Genomic DNA, 7,803 nt, shown 5'->3' with positions numbered 1-7,803 from the left:
CGGGAGTGGATGGGAGGCCCCAAGCAGCCGGGCAATGTTCACTGACTGTTCCCCTCCTTGTGGGAACAGAGATGGTGGAGTGAGGGGGAGGGGCCCCCACCCCTGATTGCTGATGGGGGAAAAGTCCTTCATCTGCCGCTTTGTGTCTTCTCTGGATCTCACCTGTAAAATGAAGGGCTTGTACTTGTTGACCTCTGGGATTGCTCCCAGGTCAAAATTCTGTCATCTGAAAGGAATTCAGGAGCTCTCTGGAAGGTGTCTGTCCCCTAGCTCCTTGGGGAGCTCCTCTGCAGCTTCTAGGCTGTGGCCAGGGGGCCATTCTGCCTTTCCACAAACTCTCTCTTAACCTAGCCAAGGAGGCAGACAAAGTGTCCCAGAGAAGAGCAGCACCCAGCTCTTGTCCCAGGGAACAAAGGGGTCGAAGGGATAGTGAAAGCTTCGACCCCCACCTCTAAACCACCCAGGTCTTCCCCTCCTCTCCTCCCATGAGTATAGGGATTGGAATCAGACAAGGAATCCTAGGGTCGGATTTAGAAACAGATGCTTGGAACTGGTGTAGTGGGAGAACTCTGGAGGACCTGAGTTCAAATTCCTAACTGGGCAAATCACTAAACCGCTCTGTGCCTCAGTTTCCTCGTTTATAAAGCGATAGGATTGGCCGACTTCTAAGTGCTCTTTTAGCTCCAAGCCTAGTTATCCTTGGGTTGGGCAGGAGGTGTCTCTGCTTAGAGCCAGGGCCAATTCCTCTACCATCTGTAGGGAGCTGGGCAGGGTGTCCGCCGGTACTGGGGGTGCTGGGGCAGCTGAGGTCCAGCAGGGCACTGGTGTTGCCCTCGGGGTGAGCACTCTTCCCTACCCTCTCCTCCCCCGGACCGGGTCACCACTAGGGACAGCTCCCCCAGCTCCGTCCGTCTCTATTCTTCAGAGGGTTCGCCTCCAGGGCGAGGGGAGAGCCCCTGCTCCTTCCCTGCCCCATCCCGAGCGGGAGTTGGGGCTCGAACCCCCGGCCCCGCAGCCTCCCGGAATCCCCTTGACTGTTTCCCCTCCGCCGCGGAGTCCCCATTGTTCCACTCACCTGAGCTCCGGGAGCCGCCAGTCAGTCCCGCTCACTCTCTCCGGCAGCCCCGCTGTGCCTTCTGCCCGGGTCAGGGAGGTAAGCGAGCCTCCCCGCTGACATCACAGCCCCTTCCTTTCTCCCGGCCCCCAGTCTGCCAGCCTCCCTCCCTCTCCTCCTCCCCTCCCTCCCTCCTTCCCTCTTCTCCTCCCCTCCTTCCCTCCCTCCCTCCCCCAATTCTTTCTCTTCCTCCCTCTTTCCCAGCCGGTCCCACAGCAATCCCTTTACCATAAAAGGTGAAAGCTTTCTAGGGGGAACCGCGGACAGGAAACAGCTCCCCTACCTGCCCCTGGAGCTCAGCGCCCCTCTCCCCCGGCCCCAACGCTCGCGCCCCTCCCCTCCTTTCCTTTTGTCCCCTCGCTCCTTCGCCCTGGCCCTTTCCTGGACCGCCCTCCTGAGGTTCGTGGCCAGGGGCAGGTAGGGGGGGAGAAATCCCATCCCTGATCGCTGTCCTCTCCCCTAGGATGGAGGCCTGTCCCAGGCCGGCCCCCTTCCCGGCGGAACGCGGTCCCAAGAGTCACTGTCCCCATTGTCTGCCTGGAGGTGTGACTTCCCTTCCCCCGGGGCAAGGACCTGGGGGAGAGCCAGCGGGCTGAGTCTGAGGCTGGGAATCAGGTCGTCTGGGGTTTCTACCTCCACTCTGCCATCACACCTTATTTATCCCCCACAAATTACCTGGGAAGGGGGCTCCCTGCTCCGGGGACCTCCTCAGCCCTGAAAGAGACAGAGAGAATTGGGGGCTTCATTCGGGAGAGAGGAGAGGAAGACTACTGTGCAGAGGGCCCCCGAAGGCCCCCAGGGGCCACAGGCTAAGCACTGGATGGGGCCAGTGGAAGGGACACGGGACACCTAGTCCCCAGAGGCCTGGTGAGCCCTGAGCAAAGCAGCTGAAAAGAGAAATCCGAGTCCCATTCCGATGTCAACAATAACTTCCGCCTTGGTGCTCCCTGATTAAAACCACACAGCTGCAGCTACTGATGAAGCTGCCCTTCCCCATCCCAGTAGCCCCCACCGATCTGCTGCCTGGAAGGTCATGAGGGGGACCCCTTCAACTCTCTTAATGAGAGACACATACTAAAAATGGGTCGAGACCCTAAAAATATCACCCCAGACTTGGGAGCCATTCCAGATGGCTCCCCCTTCCAAGGGATGCCCTTTTTGGATCCCCCTATAGGTCTAGAACTCACAGGGACCTGAGAGGGCTCTCTGGTCCAAATGCTTCATTTTACAGATGAGGAAACTGAGGTCAAGAGAGGCTAAATGATCACCAAGGTCATGGTAATAGTAACTGTCAGAAGTAAGATTTGAATCCATGTCCCTTAACTCCAAAAATCAGTGTTCTTTCCATTACATCAGTCTCCCATCAAAAGGCCTGGAAGGGAACCCAGCCTTCATGCATGCCAGGAGAATTCTTCTACTAACCTACTCAGTAAACACACAGTAAGCATTCTCTCATCCCTTCGCCCATTTTTTAAAATATTTATTTATTTGTATACATGTACAATCCCCAGCGCAAGGAATTAAGAAAACAACAGTCCTATCTTTTGTATTAGAATCAACACAAAGAGGGGCAGTGAGGTGGCTCAGTGGATTGAGAGCCAGGGCTAGAGACAGCAGGAGGACCTGGGTTCAAATCTGTCCTCAGATATTTCCTTGCTGTGTGACCCTAGGCTTAAATCCCATAGCCTAACCCAGTGATGGCATACCTTTGATACGTGTGTCACATGTAGCCATTTTCGATGACACAAGGCCACACGTGGCTGCATACAGAGAAGTCTGGGGCCACATGCCAAGGATGAAACATTTGTGGTAGTGTAGTGTAGACACTCTGTGCACTCTAGACGACAATTCTACCTCTATTAATTGACCTATGTTGGTTTATTAAATAGTTATATATTACAATTATACATTTTTGTTATCTAAACTACAAATATCGTGAAATGATGGTTTTTTTCTCAAAGTGACACCACCTGAGTTGTGCTCAGTTTTTTGGTGAATTTTGACACACCAAGCTCAAAAGGCTGCCCATCACTGGCCTAGCCCTTACTGGTCTTCTGCATTGGAACCAGTACATAATATCCATTCTAAGATGGAAGGTAGGGGTTTTAAGAGCTAATATTAAAGTGACTTGCCCAGGATTGCACAGCTAGGAAGTATATGAGGTCAGATTTGAACCCAGGACTGTAGTTTCTGGCTCTCCATCTACTGAACACCCTGGAAAGGGATGCTTGTTTTGTTTTGTTGTCATCTCCTCAAAGCACTTAGTTCAATGCCTGGCACATAATGCTTAATAAACGATTGCCAAACTGAACTAAAATTAGGATCAAATAGCTCAGTGACTTCCATCTACCCTGTATATATCTTCCATGTACTGATTTACAGATTGTCTCTTCTTGAGGGGAAGCCCTGTTTTTGCCTCTTCTTTCTCCCCAAGACTCAGCCCAAAGCACTTAGTTCAGCGCCTGGCACATAGTACTTAATAAACATTGATGACCAACTGTTATTGTCCAAGTCCTCCAGGGTGGTGAATCGACTTTGATTTTGGCTTTCTGTCGAAGGAACCCGCCACATCCTTCCGTTTATCCTCATCCCATATCCTTCCTCCTCTTCTTTGTCCAACTTTCAGAATCCATTCTAGAACCCCATCCCCTGGCGGCTCTATTTTCTTCCAAGTTTCCCAGGGTCCCTATTCCTGACAAGTGATGGGAGTGTCCATAGCAAAGAAATCATATTCCCTTGAAGTAAGCTGTCATATCCAGGCTGCCAACTTCATGAACATGAGAAGGAAGCGGTAGGGGTTGTAATCCTAATTTTCAGAAGAAAAAAGAGAGGCATTGAGAAGGTTTGGGGGAGGCATTTGAGGAAATGCGGAGAGTTAGAGCTGGAAGTCAAAATTAGTTCTCTCATAGTCTATGGATGCTTCCTCTAGACCTGGAGGCTCATGGACCAATCTTCAGTTCCAAGTGCTACCTCAGTAAAATAAGTGGGATGAGGGTCATCAAGGTGGCTCAGTGGATGGAGACTCGGAGGTCCTGGATTCAAACAGATTTGGATACTTCCCAGCTGTGTGACCCTGAGCAAGTCACTTAATCCCAATTTTGCCTAGCCTTACTGCTCTTTGCCTTGGAACTGACACTTAATATTGATTCTAAAACAGAAGGTAATGGGTTTTAAAAAATTTTTACTTTGAATATTTCCCCATAGTTACATTTTCATGTTCTTTCCCTCTCCCCCAAACCCTCCTACTCCCCCTTAGCCGACAAACAATTCCACTGGGCTTTACATGTATCATTAAGCTTAATTCCATACTATTGATAGTTGGACTAGAGTTATCGTTTAGTGTCTAAAGCCCCAATAATATCCCCATCAACCCATGTGTTCAAGTAGTTGTTTTTCTTCTGTGTTTCTCCTCCCACAGTTCTTCCTCTGAATGTGGCTAGTTTTCTTTCTCATAAGCCCCTCAGCCTTGCTCTGGATCCTTGCATTGCTGCTAGTAGAGAAGTTTGTTATGTTTGATTGTACCACATTGTATCAGTCTCTGTGTATAATGTTCTCCTGTATTTGCTCCTTTCACTCTGCATCAACTCCTGGAGGTCATTCCAGTTCACATGGAATTCCTCCAGTTCTTTATTCCTTTGAGCACAATAGTATTCCACCACCAACAGATACCACAATTTGTTCAGCCATAGAAGGTAAAGGTTTAAAAACAAGTGAATGAGATGGATTAGATCAAGAGGTCTTAACCTGAGGCCCATGAATTTAGGTGTTTTAAAAGTATTTTTATAACTGTTTTTCAATATAGTTGGCTTCCCTTCTAGTCCTGTATTTTATTTTATGCATTTAGAAACATTAAATTGAAAGGGGCCTACAGGCTTCACCAGATACTGCCAAAGGGACAACACACATACACACAAATGCTTAGAACATCAGGTCTAGATGCTTTCTAAGGAAGAGAGAGAGTTAGATATAGGAAGACCTGAATTTGAATCAAGCCTCAGACATTTGCTAGCTATGTGACCTTGGTCGCTTAAAGCTCTCTGAGACTTGGTTTATTCATCTGTAAAATGAGGAAATTAACTACATTCAGTCACCTCTAAGACCCCATCCAGTTTGAAGTCTGTGATCTTGTCATTTGATGGTGCAACAGCCTACGGATTGTGGACTCTCCAAGTGCCCAGTGAGCCAGGAATCACAAAATCCCCTAGACTCTGGTTTTCCCCAAAGTTCATGGCTGGCTCTTCACAAAAGTGAGACAGAATCAGGGAAGAAGTACCTTCTGTCCCTGAGTTCCCAGGAGCCTTGGCTCTGGTCTTCTCACTTTCTCTAACCTGGTACTAACCCCTGCTCTGCTCCCCGATTCCTTCTCTGTTCACTGAAGCTGGCTTGGCCCCATCAAGGTCACGGCTGCAAACATCTCTCCTTCATTTACCAACTGTCATCAGTGGCAAACTTCCTGGAATGAAAACCCAGGAAGCGAGCTGAGAAAATAATCCCAGCTCACTGTCTGATTTTTCTCACCAGGCTTTCCGGCTGGCTCGCCCTCTTTCCAGGTATTCATTCTCTTTCCCTGTCTGCCTCTCTGTTGTATAAAACCAGTGCCCGCATGGGTCTTCAAAGCCAAATAGCTCCTGGGCTCCACTTTAGCCCCTTGCTGAGGAGAGAGACCAGAGACAGGGTTGAAGAGGGCACAGGCCTTTTATGCAGGGTGCTAAACCTCATCCCATTACCACATCATGGATAACACAGGTAATATTGCCTGATTGCAAGAGCCCTCCATGTATTCCCACTGTTCCCAGTTTCTTCTCTCATAACCCAGAATTAGAAGCTTCCTGAGATTTAGAGCATCAGAGGTTCACTGAACTTGATTTTTTATAGAAGAGTAAACTGAGGCCCGGAGAGTACAGTTCCTTTCTCAATGTAACAAAGTAAATTAATAGCAGAGTTGGAATGAGAACCCAGTTCACAGACTCGAAGAGTGTCAAAATTGGAAGGGACCTTAGAGTCTATCTAATCCAACCCATGCGGCTGGAAAAATAATTCACTTTACATCATACCCAACAAATGACTCAAGAAATGTCAGGGCTAGAAGAGAAAGGCCAGAGCTGGGAGGAAGCTTAAAACAGAGAACGTCAGAGCTGGGAGAGTCCTTAGAACACAAAATGTCAGACCTGGGAGAGTCCTTAGAACACAAAATGTCAGACCTGGGAGAGTTCTTAGAACACAAAATGTCAGACCTTGGAGGGTCCTTAGAACATAGAATGTCAATAGCCAAGAAGGACTTTAGAACTTAGAATGTCAGAGTTGGGATAAGCCAGAGAATACAGAATGTCAATAGTTAAGAAGGCCCTTACAATGTAGAATGTCAGGGCTTGGAGATGTCTTAGAACAGAGAATGTCAGAGCTGGCAGGAACTTTAGAACTTAGAATGCTGAAATCACAATTAGAATTTCAGAGTTGGAAAGGAGCTAAGCAACACCTTAGCCCAACTGTACCGCCCTAACAAGATCCCTCTTACCTCTGAGGTTTCATAAGTCCCTTACTGGGAATGATGGAATGGGAATTCCTTTTCCAGCTTGGGTTGGATTAGATCTCTACCAGTTCTAACACTCTGTTTTTGTGATCTGTCCCATCTCTGCTATTCACTTGCTAATGCCCAAACAAGGATTAATTTAGTCTTTGGTTGAAAAAAATCTCCTTTGTGGGGAATCTATCTATGGAAGGAACCCATTCCTCTTGAGGGTTAGCTGTAATTGTAAGGAAGTGTTTCCTGACCTTAAGGATCTATTTGCTTTTTTCCAACTTCTCCCAAAACTCCCAGATCTGACAGATGGGACTGAACTAAACAATTTCAAGCCTCTTCATGCTAGCCCTTCAAATACATCAAGAAAGTACCCATGCCCTGCTTTGTTGCCTCATTCCCATCCCCACCCCCTGGGTCTTTTCTTTGGACTAAACTTAGTTCTGAGACTCCTGAATTCCAAGCTGGTCCTAGACTCTGATCTTTGGTTCTCATCACTGGTATTCTGATAGTCTTTTTTTTTTTTAATTAAAATTTAAAAATTAAAAAAAATTTAAACTAAAAACTTCTTATCTTCTGTCTTAGAATTGATACTAAATATCGGGTCCAAAACAGAAGTGTGTTAAGGCTGAAGGGTTAAAGTGGGGTTAAATGACTCATCCAGAGTCACACAGCTAAGAAGTGTCTGAGGTCAGATTTGAACCCAGGACCTGCTGCTTCCAGGCCTGGCTCTCTTATCCATTGTGCCACCTAGCTACCTTACTCTGATAGAGTCTTTCCTAATAGAGCCCCAACCTTCTGGGGTTGTGAGGATTATATGAGATAACATTTATAAAGCTTTAGGCAAGCCCTAAGGTTAAGCCAGAAAAATACTAGCTTCTGTTGATGTTATTAATTATTATCTGCCAGAGAAGGAAGAGGGAAGTTCTCTTTAGAGTACAGAAGGTCAGAGTTGGGAGGGGCCTTAGAAGAGACAATATCAGAGACGGGAAGGACCTTTAAGCCTTGGATCTTATATATATCTGATCAGATAATATCTAGATGACCAGATCATATATAGATGATCAGATAAATGAAAGGGAAATGAATAAATGAATGAAAAGAACTTCTTAAGCAAGCACTGTTGGCTAACAACAAGCTAAGGATTGGGGACACTAATACAAAGTCAGAA

Source organism: Gracilinanus agilis, chromosome 3, assembly GCF_016433145.1.
Source record: "Gracilinanus agilis isolate LMUSP501 chromosome 3, AgileGrace, whole genome shotgun sequence".
NCBI classification, from domain to species: domain Eukaryota; kingdom Metazoa; phylum Chordata; class Mammalia; order Didelphimorphia; family Didelphidae; genus Gracilinanus; species Gracilinanus agilis.
Note: the sequence above shows the minus strand (reverse complement) of the source record.